Raw genomic sequence first — 14,058 nt, forward strand, 5'->3', positions numbered from 1 at the left:
TAATTTTATCTTTCAAGTCTTTCACTTCAAGTAGAGCATTTTGCAATTTCTCATTTATTTGATCTTTTTCGAGAATCAAAAGACAATTGTGCTCTTTGAGTTGAGAGTGAGTGTCCATTACGGTTTAACATTCTTCCATTAAGTGAAAGAAGGACTCTCTAGAAAATGAAGAATTGACAGAATCATAAGAGTAAGATGTTACCTCATTTTCTTCATTTCCATTTGCCATAAGACACATGTCCTCGTAGGGTGAGTTGTTGGAGATGCTCATGCAAAACATTGCATTGTCATCCTTTGAGGTGTCACTTTCATCACTTGAAGATTCCTCTGACTCACTTATTTCAAGTGGGTCACTAATAAGTGCTTTTCTTCTCTCCTTTGTGAACCTTTTATCTTTGGGCTTGAATTCTTCCTGTTGAGAGTTAGAAACATTTGTATATTGATTTTTACTTACCTTGGGGTGTGGACAACTTGCTGCAAAGTGTCCAGGCTTTCTACAGTTGTAGCATAAATTCGAATCTTCTTCAACAACTTCTTTCTTCGAATTCTTTGTTGCATTCCACGATTTCCCTTGTGGATTTTTCTTGTTGTTGCTTCTCTTCATGAATTTCCTGAATTTCTTGACAAAGAGAGCAAATTGATCATTAGGTAATAATTCAACATTTTGTACTGACCTTGAGGTTGATGGTTGCTCGGTTATGAGTGCGTTGTTCTTTTCTTCATGATCTTCCTCTAATCTTGATTTCATCTCAAATTCATAAGCTTTTAGATCACTAAAGAGCTTATCGGTCGATAGGGTTTTTAGATCCCTATGATCTCTCATGGCCGTGACTTTCATGTCCCATGTAGATGGTAGACCACGTAGAATTTTGAGTGAAATTTCTTTTTGATTAATATCTTTTCCAAGATCATTAATCTCTCCTAAGATTTTGGCAAATCTTGTTTCCATGTCGGTAATATTCTCGCCGTTTAGCATTTTGAAATCCTCGAATTTCTTTAATGCTATAGTGAGCTTATTATCCTTTTCTTGCTCGTCTCCTTCACCAATTTGAATGAGCGTTTCCCAAACTTCCTTCGCGGATTGACACTTTCTGACTTTTGGAAATATCGTGTCATCGATAGATTTAAACAAAATATCCTTGGCAATATTGTCCAAGTTATTTCTTGTTCTATCTTCACGAGACCATTCTGCTTTCGGTTTTGGAATGTATTGTGGAGTGTCACTTGTTTGTACGGATGAGGTGTTGACTTGCAAAATCTCAATAGGACCACTTGTAACCACTTCCCACATTTCATCATGTAATGCGGATAAATGTACCTGCATGCGAATTTTCCAATCATCGAATTTTTCTAAGGAAAATAATAAGTTTTGGGCAAGAGCCATATCTCTTTTCATCATCTTGATTTTTCGAGATCTGTCTAGCAGTCAAGATTGACTCAAATAGACAACTGCTCTTATACCAATTGTTGGTCCCGATAGGGTGGTGAAAGTCTAGAGGGGGGAGGGGGGTGAATAGACTTTCAAGCTTTTTTCGAAATAAATAACTCTTTGGTAACTTCCACTCTAAGTAACAAGTAAATAGAGTAAGTTTAAACTGCACAGCGGAATAAGTAGTATGTAAAGAGTTATGCCCAATCAATAATTTAAATACGCATGTAAGATAGGTACAGATGATATTTAAAGTGACAGAGATATCTTGAATATATAAAGGAGATGGTCCACTCAATATATAATAGCAATATTCAAGATTATAAATAAATATTATATCACGTCGACCGTGTGATGAATGTTACATGCAACACGTCAAACTTGCTTAGAATAAATCACTATTTAAGCTCGAGAAGTTTGAGTCACATGCATACGTGAAAACACACTAAACCCGGATGAATAAGATTAACTGTGAATAGTAAACGGGTTAGTCGGATAAGATAGATAGATAGAGCAAATTATGTAAGTGCGGTATGTAAATGAGAGAGGCAATTTATAGTGGTTCGGAAGTGGCGTAATCTTCCTAGTCCACTTTTCTCCTTTCGCGTCTAGGAGAAATTCACTATTTTTTCACACACAGTTACAATAGTGAATAAGCGCTACACAAGCACTTCTTCCGGATGTCTTGCACACAGCTACACCCAACTCCGAGTGTCTCGCACACAGCTACACTCAACTCCGAGTATTTCGCACACAGCTATACTCAACTCCGATTATTTCGCACACAGCTATACTCAACGCCAACTAAGTGTCTTGCACACAGCTACACTTAGCAACTACGAGTGTTTTGCACACAGCTACACTCACTAGAGTATTTTGCACACAGCTATACTCTTTTTACAATTACAAATACAAAGGTAATTGTATCTCTCTCTCCAACTAGGATTTGAGACTATTCAGACTAAGTCTCTAAGAATATTTGAGCACTTGCACTTTTAAATTTTCGTGTGTATTGCACTTCTATCTCGTGTCTATCTTGTTCACCTCTGCTCCACACACACACTTTGTCTTCAAGTCTTCATGGCTTTTTATAGGCAATCAATTATATCCGTTGGAGTGGGATAATTTGATATTTGAAATTTGAATCTTCATAGCCTGATATTGTTGACAATAGTAGGTCTTCAATTTTGATTTGATTGTCAACTTGCCTGACAAATAATATTTTATCACAACTTGATTTTCTAGTTGTTTTTAAAATATTATATTTCTTGTCACATTGAATATCCAACGTATCTTTGAAATAAATTCATCTGATAGAATTTATTTCTAGGATAAGTTTTTATATTCATGTCTTCATAAATATTTTTTCCGTTCTGATCGAATGTCTTTCAGGCAATTTTGGATTCTTGTGGCATGTGGGTAGACTTGGAATAAATTCCTTCGAATTAATCCAATTTCTGATCATCTTGCTTCTTTGCCACATTGTGCTCCTTTGACTTGAACATCGTGCTCCTTGACTTGAACATCGTGCTCCTTGACTTGAGCATTGTGCTTTTCTGATTTGGTCACATTGTGCTTCTTTTGGACACATCGTGCTTGTTCACATTGTGCTCTTGTGCTCCTTAGCACACATTATGCTTGTCCGCATCGTGCTCTTTTGGTAGCATTGTGCTCCTTAGCACATTGTGCTCTTTTTAATACATTGTGCTCTTTTGGTAGCATTGTGCTTGTCCGAAAACTTGACTTGTAAAAATTAAGTCCTTAGGGGGAATCGATCTCAGGTGTGATCGTTTTGAGTAAGGATTTCTACCATTTCGCCGTTAGGCTCATCCAATCATTCTTTACAACGCCATTCCTTTATGCTTCTTTCTCGGATGAATACTCGTAGGACCAAAATTAATTTTGTTCTTCCTATGGTAGATTCCTTTTGACTCGATATTCTGATTTATGATGCCTGTACTAAAAGACCTAAAAACTAAGGGGATCTGAAGTACATTTGGCTCATCAAAACTTACAAAAATATTCCTATCAGATCCCGGTCATCATACACGATCGGTCCACCTGTAACTCTACTGTAACCTATACGTATCAATACACTGTTATTTTGTCCACATCATTTGGCGCCGTTCATGGGGACCGGTACAAAATCCGTGCATTGCTACCGATCCTCATCACATGTATCCCTTCATGGACTTCCTCAACGCCGGTGGGGATGCCGACGACACCCAGCCTGACCTACGGGCACATCTGAATGCCCGGATGGACCTGAATCAACCGCCAGAGGGAGCATTTCAACCTCCGGAGTCGGCCAGCATGGGACCAGTGAAAGTCGCTTACAGGGACATCCCGATGCAAGCTACATACCAAGCCTCTAGTGTCTTCCCGGGGATCATGGACCCGGCGTACCAGTGGTGGGCCAACGCTCCGCGTTTCTACCCCCCGGCATACCCGCAGCCGTAGATGCCTGGGGTATACCCCCCGCAAATGTACAGCCCGGTCCACAACTACCGGATCGTTCCCCCTGCCTTCGGCCCGGGGGCGAGCGAGCATGACAGGGCACAGTCGCCGCGAGGACCGCCGAACGCCCCTCCCGAGGCACCGCAGTCTCAGCGTCGCCCCGCCCGCACACGCCTCGGCTCGATCGACCGTTCAGAAGAACATGCTCCCCGGACAAGTGCCTTTGACAGGCTGCAGCCGACGAGTTCCCCCCGGCGGAATCAACCGGGCGGTAGAAGGGCGTCCCTCGACAGGTCGGCGTCCAGCCGCGGTGCGGACTCGAACGAGGTGAGCTCTTCGCGAAGTAACCACCGTCGTGACAACCAGTTGAATACGGCAGCCGGCGTCCCGCGCGAGGTCATAGAGCAGGTCCGACAGGAGTTCAACCGTTGGAAGTAGGAGCAAACGGCACAAGTCCCGAGTCTCGACACCACGCTGTTGCGAACTCCGTTCTCCAGTGAGATCATGCAGCAGCAGTACCCGATCGATGGTGAGCTGTCGTAGGCTCCCAAATTAAAACCTTACAAACGTAGTAGCGGGAGTAAGGATCGATCCCACGAGGAGTAACTAGTTTAACTTTTGTGCTCAAATTAAAGGTAGGGGGATTTGGAATATATCGAGAATAAAGATAAAATAAAAGAGAATTTAAATAAACAAGAAATTTAATTAACTAATAAAGCAATGAAAATAATATATCGAAAATACTTATAATAAGGAACCTTGGTTAGTAAAGATCCACCACCGGAATTCAACACTGATCATTGATTAATAAAGTAATTAATATGCAATTGAATATTTGTCGTGAAATTATTTCATTTCTGTTTTCCCTTAGTTGTAGGTAAATAAAGCACAAGTGGTTTAATTACCCCTAACTACTAAATAACCTAAGATAAGCGCTATAGATTTAATTTAATAGCAGCAATAGGAACTAGGAAAACCGACAAACTAAATAACACAAGCACAAGCGGTTGCATTTAATTTAGGAAAATATTCTTCCCGAGTCCAATTATCACTAAGCCGTCAATAATTAACCTCAGTTGCTACTGAATATTAGAATAATTTGTAGCACAACATTATCTAATATAGCAAATAATTATATCAAATAACTTAGAAGAATATTTAATACCCAAATGCATAAAAATTATATAATAAAATAAATAAATAATCTTACAGCATAATCAATTCCGGGGCTTCAATTCACTAAACCAAGCTAAAGAAATTAGCCATGAATGGACATTGACAACAACTTTAAAGAATAATCGAGAGGGAAAGAAATGAACATTTTACAATAGGAAACTCCTGCTATTTATAGCATTCTAAAAATAGGTCAAATGAATTTCCACCACCCAATTCCTAATTTCTTGCCTCACGTCCTGAAGACATCTTCCACTTCCGCTATAATTTTGCTCAACCTGTACAAAACAAATTGAGGGGAGGATATATTAGTACATAATGTTATATATATATTATATTATATATATAAAGTGGACCTTTTATATCTTTATAATATATATATATATATATATATATATATATATATATATATATATATATATGTACTAGTACGTACTATATATTAATAGTATATTCTATATATTATATATTATATTATATATATATGTTTAGTTTGTGCGTAATATATATATATATATATATATATACTATATATTATATATTATATATTATATTATATATAAAAAGAACTAATTATTAGATAATATTAAATAACCAATGCAAAATTATTATAAAGATGTACCTAAAATATGAGTGTAAAATGTGTCTATCAAACTCCCCCACACTCAAACATTTGCTTGTCCCCAAGCAAAAATATTATTTTGCGAAGCAAATTAAAATAAAGCTCCTGAAACTCATAACACTTCATGAACAACAATCTGAAGCACCCTGCAATTAATAAGCTAGCACCCATGTCTGAAAATTGAGATAACTAAATAAGTAAGCTCTCACAGGAATATCACTCATCACTCAAGTGTTTGATGGGTAAAGATTTAACTCATGTTCATTCCTATAAAATTGCTCTACCATAGACTTGCATATCTTCTCAATCACCACTACAAGAGTCATGCATGACACAAATCATAAGGACTTTTCAAAGGTTGTAATGGGGCTAGGGTTAAGGTAGGGAATATTTTAGGAAAGTAGTTTAAATAAAACCTTCAAACTAGAGGAGCAAAATACATACAATTAATCTAACACCCTCAAATTTTTTTCATTCAAAGCATTTCGTATTGACATTTCAACCCAATTGTCATTCTCAGAAATATAGAATTCTTCCTCAATATTACAAGAACTCCCCCCTTACTTCGTTTATTTAGAAGTAACTTCAACTCAAAATCAATTGCTGATTCTTTTTCATTTTCTCATAAATTTTCAGCAATATTCTTCTTTTTCAAACGTATATTCTCCATTTTTCCATTTCATTTTTTCAATTTTTCATGCCTTTTTTTTTTTTTGTTGAATCGTGAACTGCTTCCTCTTTTCTTTTTCATAGAAGACCAACGACATATTGGCAACGAAGATACAACTCACCTCACTCCCAATCATATTAATAAGAGTAAGTGATCTCCCCCACACTTATCCTTCCCAACCTCACGTAGATTACAAAAATAATCCAAAATTTGCTCCACTAGTTATTCAGCTGGGTGAAGGCATTATTTTAGATATAAAAGGCTTGTAATGTGGTCCAAAATAAAGAAAGGAATGGCCATAAAGCTCAAAGTGGTTAACAAAGGGAAATAAATCATAGGACAAACCGGTTATTTGGCTAGTGAGGCTCAAAGTCAAATAATGGCCTTAATCACATTTGAATCATGCATGGTCTAATTAGCTTTAAAAGAGAATCAAGGCAAGTTCTAGAGAAACAAAATTATGGAAGAAATCACACAAAAGAAAGAAAATAAGACCGAAGTGTCAGTCAGTGACTCAAAACACTCACAGGTTTATTGCTTACTTAATATAGCCACTACATATCAAACAAGAAATGCTGACAAACTAATCACAATTTGCCAAACTATTTATTCAACCACATTATGAATTTCAGGAAAGGAAAATATAAAATTTTTTTTTTTTCAAAATAATACTTATTTTGCATAAAATACTAGTAAAATATTTGTGAAAATTTTTGAAAATTTTGTTATAAGCAAACAAATAATAAAACTAAATTCCCTCCCCCACACTTATTATCAACATTGTCCCCAATGTTGAATAAAAAAGCACAGAAAAAGGGTTATTGAATGAGAATATGGAATAAAAGAAAAAAAAAATGGAACAAACACACCTTAGGTTGCCTCCCAAGCAGCGCCTTTGTTTATCGTCGTTGGCTCGACTTATGATATTTCTTTAAATTTCCATCGTCTTTTTGAGTACCTTCGATGATTATGAGTATTCAAAGAAACAGTCCCTTCATGCAGATTAGTACTCAAAGATGATTTATTATTTGGTTCTTCTTTATTTTCAATAGAAGCAATTGCATTAAATTTAACAAGTTTTAAAGAATCAACAAAAATTGCGAAATTATCATTACTAGGAGATCTCATGGTATCATATATATTAAAAGTCACAAGTTTACCATTAGACTCCATTGTAAGCATACCATTATGAATATCGATTTTAGTTTTTGCAGTTTTTAAGAATGGTCTTCCTAACAAAATATGAGAAATTTTATTATCATTTTCCATATCCAGTACATAAAAATCAGCAGGAAAAACCAAGTTATTAACTTCAACAAGCAAATCCTCAATCACACCCCTAGGATATGTAGTAGATCCATCAGCCAATTGAATTACTATAGTAGATTTACTCAGGGGTCCAAGATTTAACGATTTATAAACAGAATATGACATCACATTAATAGAAGCTCCTAAATCTAACATAGCATTTTCAAGTTTCACACCACTTATCATGCACGGAATAGTAAACATACCTGGGTCTTTGCACTTTTCAGGAAGATTGCCTTGACTAGCCATAGAGACATTCTCGTGCACTTTCACTTCATCAACTCCTTTATTTTGTTTCTTTTTCAATGTGCATACCTCTTTTAGAAAATTTGCATAGCGAGGTACCTTTTTCATAGAATCTAAAAATGGCTTATTAGCCTCACATTCACGAAATGTCTCATATAAATCATTATTTGAGTTTCCTCTTATTGGTTCCAAAAGAGCTTGAGGAAAAGGGGGTACTGGTTCATAATCAGAAAAAGAAGAAAGGTTACCTTGGGACTTCTCTTTATTGGCAATGTTACCTGCACTTATTTCCTTGTCTAAATCAACATTCTTTTCTAGCGACATACTTCCCACAGTAATTGCACTTACATTCTCTTTAGGATTAACGATCGTTTGAGATGGTAATTTGCCAGAGCTCTGTGCTTCCAACCGACTTACCGTAGTTGCTAGTTGGCCCACTTGCCTTTCTAAGTTTTGAATACTAACCTTTGTTTCTTGAATACTAGCTCTTGTCTCTTGTTGAAATAGTTGTGTTTCTTGTTGAAACTGCAAAGTGTTAGTAGCAAGAGATTTAACAATATCTTCTAGATTCATACCTGAGCTAGAGTTTTGGGCTGGTTGTTGGCTGGAAGGAAATTGTTGCCTATACTGTTGAAAGTTGGAACGATTCTGAACAAACTGGTTCCCTTGTGAGTTCCCATAGCTAAGGTTCGGGTGATCCCTCCATCCAGGATTATATTTATTAGAAAATGGATCATACTTACCTTGAGGTTGTCCAGGAAAACCTCCAGCCATGTTGACTTGTTCAGTAGGTTCTTCTTGAAGAGTTGGGCAGGCATCAGTTTGGTGCCCAACTACCGAGCAAATTCCACATGCTTTCACAGTTTGCATATTGCCGACAGCTAATTGACGAACAAGAGTAGTTAAACCAGAAATTTGTTGTTCGAGAGAAGAAATATTTACCTCATTCACTTGCTTCGACGGTTGGCCAAGTCTATTGCCAAACTGTTGAGAATTTGCAGCCATGTTTGCAATTAGAGTTCTTGCAGCGTCTGGTGTCTTGTCAACTAAAGCACCACCGCTTGCGGCATCAATCATGCTTCTATCCATTGGAAAGAGTCCTTCATAAAAGTACTGAATGAGTAATTGATCACTGATTTGATGGTGTGGGCAGCTTGCACATAGTTTCTTGAAACGCTCCCAATATTCATACAATGACTCTCCATTGTTTTGCCTTATACCACAAATTTCCTTTCTAATGTTGGCCGCCCTTGAAGCTGGGAAATATTTTTCAAGGAATAGTGTCTTTAAGTTATTCCATGTGGTGATGCTCCCAGAAGGTAGATAGTATAGCCAATCCTTCGCTGAATCTTCCAACGAAAAGGGAAAGGCTCTCAACTTGATTTGTTCCTCAGTAACCCCAGTGGGTTTCATACTCGAACACACCACATGGAATTCCTTTAAATGCTTCCAAATGGGCCCTTAGGCCTACTTTTATAGGAAAAAGAGGCGGGAAAAGTGAAGCTTGGAGGAGAAGCTAAGGTTCGAATCTCGAGGCCCTTGGATGGGCGACACGTGGCAAACCACGCCCCGGGTGTCATCGCTTAGGGCTCCCCAGTTACAAGTCCCGGTGACCGGCGCGAACCCGGGGGGAAGGAGAAGGATCAGCCCAAACCCCTCCGTCGAGTCTCGTCGGGGTCCAGGCTGGGGGGACTATATGATGGGGATTATACCCTGGTCGGGTCAGGTCGTGTTGCCCGGTCACCTGACCCGCTTGAAGGCCGTCTGTGAAGCTGTCCGGTCAGCCCCTTTGGTCGGACTTCCCAGTCGCCCGGTCGTCACGTGAAGCTAGGACGCTCAGTGGGCCCCGCCCCTCTTTGGCCGGTGACCGGGAGGACCGACCGGGCAGGGCTGGGTCCCCTCGTTGGCAGAGGACTTGCGCCACGTGCGCGACTACATGTTCGCCGCGGCTGGACCCGATGCATGGACGCCACGTGCCCGTCATGCCGGAAGGCCGGGTGCTGCTCCCTATGTCTCTTATAAATACCGCATTAAATGCTAGAGAGAAGGACTTTTGGATTAGGCTACTTGCTAGATTAGAGAGGATCCCGGTCATCATACACGATCGGTCCACCTGTAACTCTACTGTAACCTATACGTATCAATACACTATTATTTTGTCCACATCATACCCTGTGAAAAAATATTATGTACCCTCACACAACCAACGAAACAAACTTAGGCACAATAGATCAAAGCATTATGGAGACAAACCTGGAATTGATTCAACATCACTGGGTGAAATAGGATCAACATGAATCAAAGCATTCACATCTTGTACAATATAAAAAATACGCAATATTAATCAAAATTCAAAATAAAAACGAAACTAAATTGCATATAAACAATATACATACCTGTAATATCATCATCTAATTCAATCACATCAATTGTGTTGTTTGAATCATTGATATTATCCATGATGACGGAGAAGAAGCAATTCTAGGAAAGAGAAAATTGCAGTGAATTGCGGGCGAACGAAGAAGTTGCAGCGAAAATTGCAGTGAATGCGGTGAACTTTGTTTTCGCGGAGGAGAAAACGAAACAATGACCAGCGAAGAAGGATGAGAAAAGGAAACAATGGATAGGGAAGGAAGGAAACAACAACCGACGCTAACGCCGTTAAAACTAGACTTCCGAATTTATTTATTTTTTAAGATGAAACGGTGTAGTTTTGGACCATGGTCTAGCCAACTTGGCTAGACCATGGTCCATGCAATAACAATTGAGCAAGGTGTGCGTGGGCTGCACATTTGCGCCCAGTCGGGCGCGTTTAGAGCCTGTAATTTTTTTTTTTTTTAATTTTGCTAACATTTTGTGGTTGTTGTTTTTTTTTTTAACCCCCTTCTCCCATTTTCTCTTTCCTAATCATACCTACAAAAACTCCTCAAAAACCACACCAAAATTCCCACTATTAAGAATGTCCTAAGGAGATTTTTTCCAAACAAATAATGGTTTTTAGTGGGGCCAAGCCATGCAGGACACGTAAACGTTACTATAATTAAAGTATATACACCAATGTATTTTTTGGGGTTTTTGCAGAAGATAAACCAAAGAGGGATTTTTAACAAATAGGAAGATGAGTTGTAACACCCCCTAATTTCCATGCTAAATTAAGCCTTAAACATGCAGATAACTAATCAAAAGATCAAACACAGCGGAAGACTGAAAAAAGATTATATAAACTGGAAATGAAAGGGTGCTATGCCACGCTCACCCAAAGGTGAACGCACAGGCTAACATCTGCATGATTCATAATCTAAAATCCATACATAACCAAAGTACTAAAGTCTATCCTTGGCACACAGGCCATAACAAGAAAACATGGGAACTACACTAGCAGGTTCTAGACCGCGCTCACGTCTACACATCACCTGAAAGAAACACATAAAAGATGGGACGACGTCCGGTCAGTGAATAATGCTGGTAACCCACCAATACATGTGAAATATCATACATAGATAGGCTATACGTATGTAAAATCATTTGCAAAACAGAATATACATATATATGTTCAAAACCAAGAGCAAAAGTCAACACAAGACTCTAAGCACTCACAACAAGATAAGGGAACACATCCCAAGACCACACGAGGTACAACGACTCACAATAACGGCTCAAGGTATAATCTACCGTCACACAGTAGATTAACACCCGACATGCATAACACAAGAGAATAAGGACACAACTAATAACAACACATGCCTTTGTGATAACACATGTCACAAATAGAGAATCACACAACAATGGCAACACATGCCTTCGTGACATCACCATCACGAATTGATATGCCTTCCTTATGCCCGGTTCCAACCTTATGGCTACCCCCCACCTTATGTCTAGTTCCAACCTTTACCTCCAGGACCCCTGTACACCAAGTCCAACCTTATTCCTCCGAGGACCGTCGTCTCCTCTCCGATAAACCATGATGAGCATTATTTTTATTATAAATTTAAATAAACTTTTATAATAAATAAACAATATTTGGTTAATTATGTACCTGCTTTTATGGTTAATTTTCGTAATTAGTTTTTTTTAATAAAGTTTACTCTTTATTACTATTTTCATCAATTAAAGATTGTGGCTCAGCAGCAAGTTTAGCAAAATTAAAGGCTTTACGGAATTAAAGGAAAATAAATGATTCTACGTCAGTCATTCCTTGTTATGCTATTCATATGCGAATTTTAGGATGACAGTTGGGCTATAGTAGTTTAAATAGAGCCTGGAGCTTTGAGGGGAGACACATCTCGGAGTCGAAGGACTTCCAAGGGAGCATATTGGCTCCGACGACCTCCTTCGACGGTGACGCTAGCGGTCGGTACGGTTGGGTTTGACGTTCGACGGTGAGTTTTGGACGACCAGATTTAATTTCAGGTGATAGCTTCTTTTGGCGCAGCAAGATCATCCACGACAATGAGCTTTGGGTCCTTTCTTTGTTTCCTTTCTTAATTTGCGTGGCTGTTGAATCTCTATGTTTATTTGGTGTACTGTAATCCATCACTTCTCCTTAAATTTCAATTTGATTGTTTAATTCCAAAGAGCCTGAGCCTCTTGTTTTATTTGTCCTTTAATGTTTATTATACCATGGTTTGGTAATTCCTATGAGCCTAAAGTTTAGTATAATTTACTATGAAAGTTTGCACTAGTTTTAAACTTACTTTTGCCACTTGAATTATGTTTTATTCATGTTTTGCTAAGTAATTGATTCATGTTCATAGCATATATTCCGTTGCTGTTTCGGTTGGTTAATTTATTGTTTGTGTCTTTATTTCATGCCTTGCAATATCATTTAGTTAAATACAATTTAATTGTTAAGTAACTTTGAACACTTTAAATTGAATCGGTTATCTTTGCCATTTATTTTTAGTGTTTTAAATTGTTGAGTTAATCATTTTCAAGCCAGTAAATTGCATTATATCAATTTCTTGTGGGTTCGACCTTTGCCTTTGCACACTATCACTACTTTGACTCGTGCACTTGCGAGGACAAATAAATATTAAAATTGTTCAACAATTTTGGCGCCGTTGCTGGGGAATTGTTTATTTTGCAATTTAATTTTCTGTTATTTTTCTTTCCTTAATTGCTTTGATTTTTTTTCCGTATACCTTCATTATTTTCATCGTTTTCATTTTTATATTGCATTTTATTTAATTCATTCGTCTATTTAAACATTGCTTTATATTTGTTTTTATTTTCCTGTTTCCTTTATTTATCGCATTTCTTAATACTGGTTGATTCTTTTTTTTCCAATCTCTTTATTATTATTGTCATTTGTTTTTTTCCTTCAATTTAATCTTGCTCATTAATTTGATTCATTAGTTCATTATACTTTCTCAAAATTCTTTTTCATTCTTAATCACAAATATTTTAAAAATTTTACATTTTAATATGTACTCTCTTTCGTCAAACCAAAATAATCCTTTTAATAATAGTTTTGGACATGCAAGTCTAATGAATGATTTTAATCAAAGGCCTGTGCCCGACTCGTTTTATAATTCTTATAATTTGGATTGGGAAAATCATCCTAATTTTTCTTTGGACAATAATCAAAATGATTTTCAACCAAATCATCTTGATTTTCTTTGGGATTATAATCAAACTGATTTTCAATCAAGTGATCGTAGTATTTCTTGGGATGATAATCAAAATAATTTTGAACCTCATAATTTTTATTGTGATTATAATCAAAACAATTTTCAACCAAGTCATTCTATTTTTTATTGTGATTATGACCAAAATGATTTTCAATCAATTGACCCACCCCAACCTACAAAACCATCTTTGGAGGATACTTTACAAGAGTTCATGCAGGTTTGCAATATTCATGATTTTCAACCTAAAAAATAATCTTTGGAAGATTCCCTGCAGGAGTATATACAGACTTGCAATAGGCGGCAAGAAGAACATGATCAATGGTTGCAAACGCGACAAGAAGCAGATGAACAAAATGAGGCTTGCTTTAAAAGAATAGAAGCACATTTAGAGCAAATTGTTAAATTTGTGCAAGGGCACGTGCCTGGTAAGTTACCTATTCAACCTGGGGAAGCTATGAATGAAAACAAGGTAAAAGATAATATCACTTCTAATGAAATTGAAAAATTGAATAATGATGCT

Source organism: Ipomoea nil, unplaced genomic scaffold (assembly GCF_001879475.1).
Source record: "Ipomoea nil cultivar Tokyo-kokei standard unplaced genomic scaffold, Asagao_1.1 scaffold1034, whole genome shotgun sequence".
Classification (NCBI taxonomy): domain Eukaryota; kingdom Viridiplantae; phylum Streptophyta; class Magnoliopsida; order Solanales; family Convolvulaceae; genus Ipomoea; species Ipomoea nil.